The sequence below is a fragment of the Zonotrichia leucophrys genome, chromosome 4 (genome assembly GCF_028769735.1).
Source record: "Zonotrichia leucophrys gambelii isolate GWCS_2022_RI chromosome 4, RI_Zleu_2.0, whole genome shotgun sequence".
Lineage (NCBI taxonomy): Eukaryota > Metazoa > Chordata > Aves > Passeriformes > Passerellidae > Zonotrichia > Zonotrichia leucophrys.
The window spans coordinates 42,539,450-42,551,642 of record NC_088173.1 but is presented as its reverse complement, the minus strand read 5'-3'; positions in this window follow the sequence as shown (position 1 = coordinate 42,551,642).

The following is a 12,193-nucleotide window of genomic DNA, read 5'->3' as shown; positions in this document are numbered from 1 at the left end:
TTGTTATGATTTAAGTGATTCTGTATTAACCGCATCTTCTGTCAATGAGCCTTACAGGTTGCAGCTGACAGAGTCACTCCACCTGAAGGACACTGACTGGCATATTGTCTCTGTAAATCCTGAACAGAAAGGTACTTGGAACCAAATTCGTTGTAAGTACATCATCACTGGGGACAAAAACACACCACAAGAGATCGAAATTGCTCCGGGACTGACAACATCAGATCCCAAGCAATTTGTTCTCAGCCTGCACTGTTTCCACCCACCCCTGTTTCTTCCTAAGGGACAAATTGTTGCTCAAGCTATCCCTGTGCCATCTTTACCTGAAAATGTCGATAAACAAGGGCCCACAGTCGCCCGGGTCCAAGTTATTGGGACAGATAAACCCAAATTGTGGTGCAATGTCAGTGGGGGTGGGGAGTCTAAACGCATTGAAATGCTTGTAGACACAGGTGCAGACTGCACAGTGATTCCAGTACAAGACTGGCCAGCACACTGGCCTTTACAAAATGTTGCTGGTCACCTTCGAGGTGTAGGAGGTCTGCAATTGGCAAGGCAATCCAAAAGCATTATTCAATTCGAGGGTCCAAACGGACAATTGGCAAATATCCGTCCATTTGTGTTAGATTATTCAGAACCTTTGTTAGGGAGAGATTTAATGGCCCAGTGGGGTGTCACAATTAATATTCCAGACTCTCCACAGCATTTTTGTGCAGCAGTCATTAAACAACAGCACCCCACTCAAAAACTTAAGTGGAAAACAGACGAACCAGTTGATGTGAAACAGTGGCCACTCAGTAAACAAAAAATAAAAGTGCTTGAAGAACTAGTACAAGAGCAACTAAGAAAGGGCCACATTGTGGAGACCATGTCCCCATGGAACTCTCCAGTGTTTGTCATCCAAAAAGCTGACAAAAAGAGGTGGCGACTTCTCTGTGACCTCCGACAAATTAATAATGTAATTGAAGATATGGGTTCTCCCCAGCCTGGTATGCCATCCCCAACAATGCTTCCTCAAGATTGGAAATTAGCTGTTATTGATATTAAAGATTGTTTTTTCCAAATCCCATTGCACCCTGACGATGCACCGCGTTTGGCATTCTCAGTCCCTTCTATCAATTCAGAAGCTCCTATGAAAAGGTACCATTGGACTGTTCTTCCTCAGGGCCTGAAAGTATCTCCAGCTATCTGCCAGTGGTATGTCTCTTCCCTGCTTTCCCCAGTGCGTGCAGCTGCAGAGAAGGCCATCATCTATCATTACATGGATGATATCCTTGTGTGTGCCCCCAATGATGATTTACTAACACATGCGCTTGACCTAACGATCGATGCATTGATTGTTGCAGGGTTCGAGCTCCAGGAACAGAAAATTCAAAAGATGCCACCTTGGAAGTATTTGGGCTTAGAAATTGGAAATAGGACCATTGTTCCTCAAAAACTAGAAATCAATCCAAGGATCAAGACCCTTGCGGATGTCCACAAGTTGTGTGGGTCTTTGAACTGGGTAAGACCATGGCTTGGTCTGACTAATGAAGACCTTGCCCCTCTTTTCAATTTATTGAAAGGGGGAGAGGACCCAGGGGCTCCTAGGTCTATTACCCCAGAGGCACGGAAAGCTCTAGAAAAGGTTCAGATTGCAATGTCCACAAGACAGGCCCACCGATGCCGGCCTGACCTGCCATTCAAATTTATCATCCTAGGTAAGTTGCCACACCTCCATGGAATTATTTTCCAGTGGGAGGAAAAACAAACACCTAAGGCAAAGGACACACCAAAAAAGGACCGGGACCAGAGGGACTCTCTCTTGATCATAGAATGGGTTTTCCTCAGTCACAAAAGGTCCAAGAGGCTGACAAAGCCTCAAGAGCTGATAGCAGAACTGATCCGGAAAGCAAGGACCCGGATCAGGGAGTTAGCAGGATGTGATTTTAAGTGCATTCACATTCCAGTTGAGTTAAAATCAGGTCAAAATACTATGAAAATACTGGAACAATTGTTTCAAGAAAATGAAGTGTTGCAGTTTGCTCTGGATTCCTACTCAGGACAATTTTCGGTAGCACGGCCCGCTTGCAAATTGTTTGAACAAGATGTTCAATTTACTTTAAAATTAAGAACTGCTCTAAGTAGGAGACCTTTAAAAAGGGCTCTGACTGTCTTTACAGATGCGTCCGGGAGGTCCCACAAGTCTGTTATGACTTGGAAAGATCCTCAAACCCAGCAGTGGGAGACGGACATTGCTGAGGTGGAAGGTTCACCTCAGGTTGCTGAATTGGCTGCAGTTGTTAGGGCTTTTGAAAGGTTCTCAGAACCATTTAATCTGATTACAGACTCTGCATACGTGGCAGGAGTAGTATCCAGAGCAGATCAAGCAATACTGCAAGATGTATCTAACATTGCACTTTTTGAATTGCTTTCCAAACTGGTAAAGTTAGTCACTCACCGAGAGCAACCCTTTTATGTGATGCATGTCAGGTCACACACTGACTTGCCAGGGTTTATTGCTGAAGGCAACAGAAGGGCAGATGCTCTTGCTGCGCCTGCAGTGATGGCCACTCTCCCAAATGTTTTTGAACAGGCAAAAATCAGCCACCAGCTTTTCCACCAAAATGCACCTGGCCTGGTTCGCCAGTTTAACATCACTCGAGAACAGGCCAAAGCGATTGTGGCCACGTGCCCAAATTGCCAACAACATGCACTCCCTACAGTGAGTACGGGAGCAAACCCAAGGGGACTGAACAGTTGTGAACTGTGGCAAACAGATGTAACACACATACAGGCTTTTGGACGGCAGAAATATGTTCATGTTAGTGTAGATACCTTTTCTGGAGCGGTCTATGCTTCTGCCCACACAGGAGAATCATCTATTGATGCTATTAAGCACCTCTTACAGGCTTTTTCTTTCATGGGCATCCCCAAGGAGCTGAAAACTGATAATGGGCCTGCTTATAGATCCAAGGAATTCGGGAGCTTCCTGCAGCAATGGGGAGTAGAGCACAAAACTGGCATCCCCTACTCCCCTACAGGTCAAGCCATTGTAGAAAGAACTCACCGTGATATTAAAAGGGTCCTGGACCAGCAACAACAGGTTCTGAAGGTAGAACCTCCCCACATCCGGTTATCCAGGGCACTATTCACAATCAATTTTCTGAATTGTTCTTTTGACAGCCTGAACCCACCCATCCTACGCCACTTTGGGGGGAACAGTCACAGGTTGATGAAAGAAAAACCTCCAGTTTTAGTAAAGGACCCTGAGACTTGGAAAATGGTGGGACCTTACAAATTGGTTACTTGGGGACGTGGATACGCCTGTGTGTCCACCCCCTCTGGTTTAAGGTGGGTTCCTTCCAAATGGGTAAAGCCCTATGTTCCCAAAGTCTCAGAGAAATCTGCAGAAGCACCCCAGGTTGCTCACGCTGCCTGGAGAAGAAAACGCCGCGCACGTTCTCTGGAGGAAATTCCATTTAAACCTCCTATCTGGAATAGTTTGTAATATATGTTTGTCTCAAGTTTTTGTACCAGTTTAGATCCCACTGTTCGTGTGTAGCCTCGAGACGTCATGAGACCGAGCCTGCTTCTCGTCCTACTCGTGATCATCCCACCTGCAATCTCCTACATAGTACCGCAGCCCAAACCACATATGGACTACCTCGATAAAGGTTCTCAGACATCAACAGAGAAACTGACAACGAGCTGAATGGACTTTTCAATGGCTGGGGACTCTCGGGCTGGTTGGGATCTATTCTGAAAACTTACTTAATTTTAGTGCTGTTTAAAACTTAATTTTAGTGCTGTTTATTTTAGTTGTAGTTATTGTAGTTTTTAGCATTGTTTTTGGAGTAATCAGACGCATGGTTCTCAAGTTAATCTCAAACTCATCTCCCCCTCCTGAAGTCTACCATTTGGAAGCCCTCAGTGCTCCAGTGGATGACCTGGAAGCCTCAGTAGAATCATTCTGCACCATAAACACAGCCCTCTTCTTTTTAAACAAAACTAGGGGGAGATGTTGTGGTGTGTTGCAATATCCTGTTTTACCTTCTCCCTTCCCCCTCGCCCCTCGCTGAGTGTGCCCTGTCAATCAGGCTAACATACCAGCAAGGCGTCGTGTGATAGGTGTCCCTAGTACCTTGAGACCCTGCCCCTTCACCTGGTTGGTGACTCACCTGTCCCCTCCCCTTCCCCTGTCCTGAGCTTAAAATGTGAATGAGACCATGCGGCTTTTATTCTGTTACCAGCAGTGGCCCAGTGCAGACGTATCTGTACTCATGGAATAAACATCTGGCTACCTTCTAGCAGAATCCATTCCCTTTCTCTCCACCATCGCCAGAAGCTCTCTCCTGAGGAGAACGGAGTCCTGTCTTGTGCCCCGCTGCACTCTGCCGCCAGCCAAGGTATCTCTGGGGTTAAACACCACAGTGCTGCCTCTGGCCAAGCAGCGAAGGTCAGAACTGGCCTAGGCACCATCTAACTGGTTATATTGGGATACATATTCCAATACATGTTCACAAGCATCTGATTACTACACTTTTAAACTCTTATCTCTACCACAGAGATTTTTAATAATTTGTTTCAGCTGAGAAGCAGATGGAGACACTTAGTAGTTGCATCTCTTATTGATGTAAGTAATGTAACATAAGTGTGTGCATGAAACATCCCAAACATCTATTCCTACAGAAAATCAAATTTTCATAGCCCTATCCTTTTAAGGACAGCTAATGATAGATAAAAGTTGTATACTCAGTTGTGCCACTACCTAATTTTAAGTTTCACAGCATCCAAGTGTGCAGACTTAGGCTATTTATCTCTACTTATTTCCTTTCCTTTTCACTGATCTTCAAAAGGATTAGTCACCTCACCCAATCCATCTTGGGTAGAATTTTCCCTGCCAGGTTTCTCCTTTAATATTCCCGCCTTGTTTTGACACTTTTGGGGCTGTCCTGACCCTGTGCAAACCCACAGTTAATGTTAGGTCAGCTGTGCCCTGCCACAGCAGAGAATTGAAGGTACTGCTGTGAAGCAGCTGTGCGTGCTACCTGCTGAGAGCACTCCTGCTTTATTCCTAACAGGGATGCTCCCAGATGCTGCTGCCAGCATGGCACTAAGTGTTTTATATGTACGCATCTAGTGCTGACAGAAGGGCTGCATTCCGAGCAGTCTGCACACAGAGTCTTGCAAAGAAGAGACATTATAAAATAAGTCCTCTGCTTAGAGTACCCCTATCTTGTTAGCAAGAACATCCACACATCCACCTGCACAGAGACAGTGCTCAAAATAACTCAAAATTTGGGTTAACTCTAATTAAAAATGTAGATGGCAAATCCTGTCTTCCTCTGAAATGCCAGGTTGGTGCTATCACTGGACCTGAGGGCAGACAAAATGCTCCTTTGATGAAGGATATTTTCTAGGCCGTATGACAGAGCCCTGGAGAGCCAGCTACAGGGCATTTCAGGCAATGTTTTCCATAACATTTTGCCCTGATTCAGGTCTGCTTAACTGCCATTGATGCCTACTTGTGCGGAAGTAAATCACTTCTAGCGTTTCTGTTAAGCCTGAGCTTAACCCTCCTGCAAGCCTTGAACAAAGTCTTGAGCTTGACATGCTTCTCACTGACTGGAAAACTATTATTCTCTCTCTGTCCATGCCTCATATGTGCTGTAGATGTGAAAATGTGGGATCTCATTCACATACCTACTTTGAAGATAAATTAATATCTGTAAAGCATTGAGCGTCTCAGCCATGTAATTTGAAGTATTGCTAGAATATTAGAAGCTCACAGCTTTTTCTGCAGGCCTACCAAAAGAGCACAGAAGGATGGCATAGAGGGAGATGCCCACTGAGGGAGATCCAACCTCTGTGAGCTTTCCCATGCTGCCAGTTTCACCTTGGTCTGCCCCAACACTTTAATTGCCTGCCACCATGAGCTCACTCAAATGCTGCCCTAATACCCTCCTGTTCTGAGAGTTTAGTAATTCTGCTGGGCCAGTGCATCAGGGAAAACCAGCAGTGCACCTCATCAAATTATCTGAGTAATTCTCCATGTATATCCTAAAAGGATTATGACCATTGCTTGTAATTGCTTCTAATAAACAGGCACCCGTCTTTTCCAAAAGATTGACTTCCTTTGCTCAGGGGTGAGGTAATCTGCACAGGTTTATATCATGCTCCTTATTTATGCCCAGCTCAATTTTAAGGTGGATCTCCTTACTCCAAAAAGCTCATAAAATGCCTAACTCTTTTCTTTATTTCTGAAGTTCCAGTGCTAGACAGATGCATGGCTACAGGAAAAGGCTATTTAATGCACAAAATGCAAGGCAATGGCTTGATAACCCCTGGAGCAGGAGGAGAGCTCTCTTGGCATGGAAGGAGCTGTTCTGGGACATGGAGGTAAGAGTTGTGCTAGAAAGACCACTGCACAAATATGGGATATTGCAAACCCTGGCTGAGAGGAATGGCAGATTTGTCTTTACAAACCAGCTGTGGGTCTGCTGGTAGATAAAAACAGCACTGGGAGATAAAGGAAACAATGGGAAGGATTCCACTGATTGACGAATGGAAAAAGATATTTGCTTTTACAAATAAACTTTAGGTTTGCTGGCTGCTGGAGACAGTAACTAAGGGTTGCAGATCTGCATGCCCAAGGACCTTATTAAATTATACCAGAACCCACGTCCCCCTCAGTAATCAAGGCCCTGCTGGTAGTTTTAATTACAAACTCTCTTTATCATAGGTTAGTAACTAAGCTGTAGGCTTTCAGTCCATGGCAGCATTCTTGGAGCATTTTGTTTTTAAGGCATGTGCTATTCCTATGGGGTTTGTTTTTGAAGAACAGAGACTGCAAATAATAGAAGAAACAATTTAAAAAGATACACTCAGAAGGTCACCAGGCTCATAAAATGAAAATCTGACCTGCTTATTTTCAATATTTTTTCACCAACCAGTTACTGTGCATTTCAGTGTTGTTACCTGCTTCCTTAATATCACAATGGTGCAACAGTAAAGTCAGGCTACAGGAAAAAACAGGACTAAAGTATTTAAGGGCTCAGCCTAATAAGCTTTGGAGATTCCCTAAGTTATGGTGTGTCTGGAGGGTGCTTGTTTTTCAACTCCTAGGAAGAGCCATAGCAATTACAAGAGGAGGGTTTTATTCAAACTAGTGGTTTTGGTTTGAGCTAAATCTCAGTATTTGCCTGAAATATTTAATAGGAATAAAATTACCTAAGTGTTTTGCAGTTGGAGTCAGTAAAAGCAGTAGCATCTAATTAGTTCCTGTCACCAGAGGGCATTGGAGGACAAGCTGATTTTTAGAAAGCACGAGCCCTGTCCCTTCAGTTGAACCAGTGAATATCAATGATGCCAGTGAACCTGAGACCTCCCACTGGACGGAATAAAAAAGAGCAGCTCTGGCAGAAGCACTCAGGATTTGCTTGGACTGCCTTGCCTGACTCAAGAGTAGTTCTTCAGATTAGCAAAGAAATAAAACCTGTGCCTGGAAAGAGCAATGGGAAGTACTTACTCTGCTGCCAAAATGGATATTTCAGTTAGCAGAAAGAGATGCTGTCCATTAGCACCAAACAAGGAGCCTCTCTGTGCATTATAAACACTTTTAAATGGGAGGCAGCAGGCCAAGTGTCCCTCTTCTCTTATCACTGTATAATAATGATGCTAATTTATAAACTACAACTGTGGCAATTTATGCCCCACATCAGAGACCTGAGGGGATGAGATTGTTGGTTTCAGGTAGAGAGTGGTGCTGCTGTGTGGGCATCAAAGGCCTTACAACCAAAGGCAGGGATTCTGGTGCTCTCCTAGCAGAGTCAGCTCCACACCCTAATAACATTCCAGGTTGTATCAGGTAATGGTTTCATTTGGATTACAGTTGACTACCTTGTTTTTCCTTTAGACGTGTATTTTTTTTAACTCCAATTTTTGCCTCGCTTCATTGTTGAAATGTGCAACCACAGGCAAGAGAAAGAGGGAAAGCAATGGGGTGTATTCATTTATTTGCTGTCTTAGATTCAATGCCTTGCCAACTATGCAAAATACAATAATCAATGTATGGATTTTTCCAGTACATCACATATTCAACAGCACATCTGCCGTCTAAAAATGCTAACTTGTCCATTTCTGTTTAAAAGGCAGGTGGTCTCAAAAGAATGAGTATTGAACATTGTCACATTGACATTGTTTTGGATCATGGGGAAAAGAAAGGAACAGAATTAAACCTTTACAGAGAAGTTGTTCATGAAGTTTAAAAGAAAATGGATCTGACATGAATTCATGAATTGTGTTGATACCACAACATTTTGGTTGATAAACCAAAATTTATCCAATTGCCTTATTCAAAGTTTATAATCTGGAAAGACACACTTTTTCATAAATACTACATCCTTGATATTTTTATATAATTAATAGAACAAAGTCAAAAATACAAAAAGCATAGATTTGACTAGGAAATATGATTAATACCTATTTTTAGCACTGTTGTTAATACTTTCACTAGTGTGCTTTTAGCAGTAAAACTATTTCAAGAATGCCCAGTTTTTAATTTATTTTTAAACTAAATTTTTGCATTTTAAAGTCCATTAAAATATTTTTCTCCTTATAGAATTATTGGTTTAATTTCAAAATAGACAAATGTTTGTAATATTAACCTTTTGGTTTATATTAATTGCCCATTAAAGAATTGTGCCCTCCCTACTCTCCTTCAGGGAAATGTGGGATTTAAAGTGACAGGTAAAATCTGAACTAAAATCTTCAAATAATGCTGAGCTAGCTGTCCTTGTTTTAAAAGACAGCTGTCTGCCAAGGAAAGTGGGAACCTTCCTGTAATGGAAAAGATGACCCCCTCCCTCCAAATTATTATAACCTTGAAACTACAGGGTTTTCAGGCAAAGATATGGGGAGAAGAATGACAGTTCTTCACTAGAATATATATGTACATATATAGATACACACATACATATGTGTGTATATGAAGAGTGAGTAGTTATAGCTATAGTGAGTATGCTTACTGATGTTTCCAGGGCTGAGGGCTTGGGGGTTGACCAAGGGGAGAGAGTTCATGGGATGCTAACAAGCACCTCAACCATCGCCTCTCCAAGCCAGGCAAAAACTGGAGCACCTCCAGCTAAGAATCTGCCAAAACCACACTGCTTTCCCCAAGCCAATCTGAAGGGTGTGCCAAGGTGTTGTCTCTTAATCCACATCCATTTGCCGTTTCCATGACAACAAATGGGAAGAAAATTCCTTGAAGAAACCTAACTGCCAGCACTAGCAAATGCCAAAAAAATTAAATTTTAATTAAGAAGTAACATCACAACAATGACCATAAGAAATTTAAAATGGACACATTTCCAAAATGATCTGAAATGCTTTTGTTTCCTTTTGAACATTCCTAAATCATGTATAATGCTGAAACTGTACAACTTGAAGTACATTCTGATATTCTCTGATATTCATGGTCACACTGTGCTTATTTCAGGTTACACGTGTTTCATAACACTGCTTATTCAGTCATGCCCATGGATTGCAATGCACCCATGCTCTATCCATCAGGGCAACTAAGCACAATTTATATGTTGATGCACTTGAAAGTTAAGATAGTTAATAGGAAATGCTACTTCCCTATCTGCATCTCCCAATTCTGTCGGACAGGCATTCCCCCACCAATTTATGTATTTATTGCTCCATTTATTTTCTCCAGTCATTTTTCTTTTAGATTACCTCAGCAAGGCTTCCTAAAGGAACAGTACCTATCAGAGAAAATGGACCCAAAGGTGAGCCTTGGTCCTTCCCTGGGGGAACAATGGGTTACAAATCTTTATGGGGTCTGTCAGATATTTGTAGAGCAGCATGTAAATTTGCCATTGACACACTTTTGGTTCTTTTTTGCTTGGTCCTTCCTGAAAGAGACATTGACAAATAAAGTGTTGTCATGTCTGAAGTGCCATCGGCAAGGACTCCTCCATGTGGAAGCAGCAATAAGCAGAGGGGAGCAAGGACAGGAGTTTACACATGTTACTGATTGCACAGACAAGAACCAGGCCACTGAGGTCCAGGACTGTGAAATGTGTAAGTCTGGCTAGGCACAGGCAGAAATGGGACACTCTGTTTCATATTGATACAACATATAATAATAATAATAATAATAATGCAGTTTCCCCACATGCATCCTCTTACTCCTCAGGAAAATACCTAATGGATTTTGCAAGATGAGGGGCTTTTTTCTGTCAGGAGAGAGTGGAATGGAAGGAAATATGATTGCTGTGTACAGCAGGGAAAAGTGCTGCGCCCTCATCTCAGAGGCCCCAGAGCTCAGTGGAAGATACTTACAACTCTGCCTCTGAAGAAGATGAAAGTAGTTCTTATGCTGAGAAAGGGAACAAAAAGCATTACCTAAAAAAAAAATCTCAACTCAATGCCACCTATTTCTGCATTCCCTGTTTCAGAGCTGACTAAATTAACTATATCAAGAAACATTTGGCTCGTTCAAAGAGTAATAAGGCCTTTCTGCAACTGGAATGGCTTTTACCCTAAAATCTGATGATTTATCAGCAGTTTTCTGTACTCTGCAATATCATGTCTCTTTGAGTTGAGAAGGGCAACTCAGTCAGCACAATATGTTGGCTGATTCAGACAGGGACCGTGGTGAGGACAGGGAAATTGCACTCCCTTGTTACCTGGTTTATTTCTTGAGAGCATCCACATGAGACTTACCAGGTTATGAGTTGAACCAACACTGCTCCAATTCTGTTTCCACCAGAAAACACAGAGGAATTTTCAAGATGAATAGGACTGAAAACTACCCCTGGCCAGGCTGTGCTCATTCAAGGATTTCAAAGCACTCTTCAAATCTCTTTTCAGAGTTTCACAAAACTCCTGATTTGCAAAACTCCTGAAATGCAAGATGTCCCTTCCTTGTAGGCATGTAGTGCCTCAGAACTGAGCCTTAATTTCTGTAAAGGACTTAATTTCAAGGCCTTTCAAAGGCCTTAATTCCATAAAGCCATTTCAAAAAGGCTGTCCTCAATAAGGCTGGCTGTGGGAAGGTTGGATCTTTAAATGGATTCAGGATCACCCCCTAACTGCTTTAGGCTGTGATTTGCAGCTGTCTCTACTCAGTATGAAGATAAGTGGGTGGATGTCGTACAGGCAATATGCTGCAGAGCTGTGGTTAGAAAGCATCTCTGCATTCTAATTGTTTATAAATATACAAACAATAACTAAATATACTATCTAAGTGGTGTAGCAGAGGGCAATGGCAGATGTGCATCTGAGGCTGGCCCTGCAAAGCATCCCTAAAACAGAAAACTAACTTTTCCCTGGCCTTCCAGGCCTTGTCACAAGCTTGGCAGTCACAAAGGGAATAAATCCTATCTAGGGCTGAAAACCTGGCAGTGTGTAACTGGCCAGAGCAGGCATGAAGCTCTCCAGGTCTGTCCTGAGTGACCACTGTTGGTTAAGTAAAGAAAGGCCTCAGCAGCATTTTCACTGCAAGCTCAGAAAACACTTGGAGTCTGGCTTTCTTCTCGTTTGGAGAAAAGGAACAAGGGAATCTGTGTGTCTTCTTTGGGGCACCCACAAATGCAAACCAGAGAGACTGAGCTGGAAGTGGTGAGTGTGGAGGTGGAAATGGCAAACAGAAACACCCTGGCAGCTTTATCTCTGCTCATGGAAGCATTTTTGTTCTGCAATCTCAGTGTTAGACTCCTGAAGGGGACAGAAAGTCATTCAGAGCAGCCTTTTTTAGGCATATGTGCACCTAGACACGAGAACCACAAATTGAGGTGGTTAAGGCAGACTTGCTTACACTGGGTTTTTTCACTTCTGAATGTAAAACCTTGTATGTCTCAATTTGGGGCTGAAAAATAGAAGCACTCAGAGCCAGGAACCACTTTAAAAACCACCAATGAAACTGTATGTCGCTTACACTGGAATGCAGTGACCATCCGTTAATTATGTAGGCATGCTACAGAAGCACAAAACGATATCTGCTTTGACCGAGGAAGGAAGTGCAGAAATGTTTACAAATCCTTTCATGACAATAACCATAAATAACAAGCAAACAGCGACAGGAACAACTGCTTCAGTGACATTGCTGCCATTTGTTGTGCCTGCACCAGCAGACAGTGCGAGGGAAAACCGTGTTGGAGGAGAGGGAAAGAGGTTGCCAAGCAACACGAGACCCCGTCCAGGG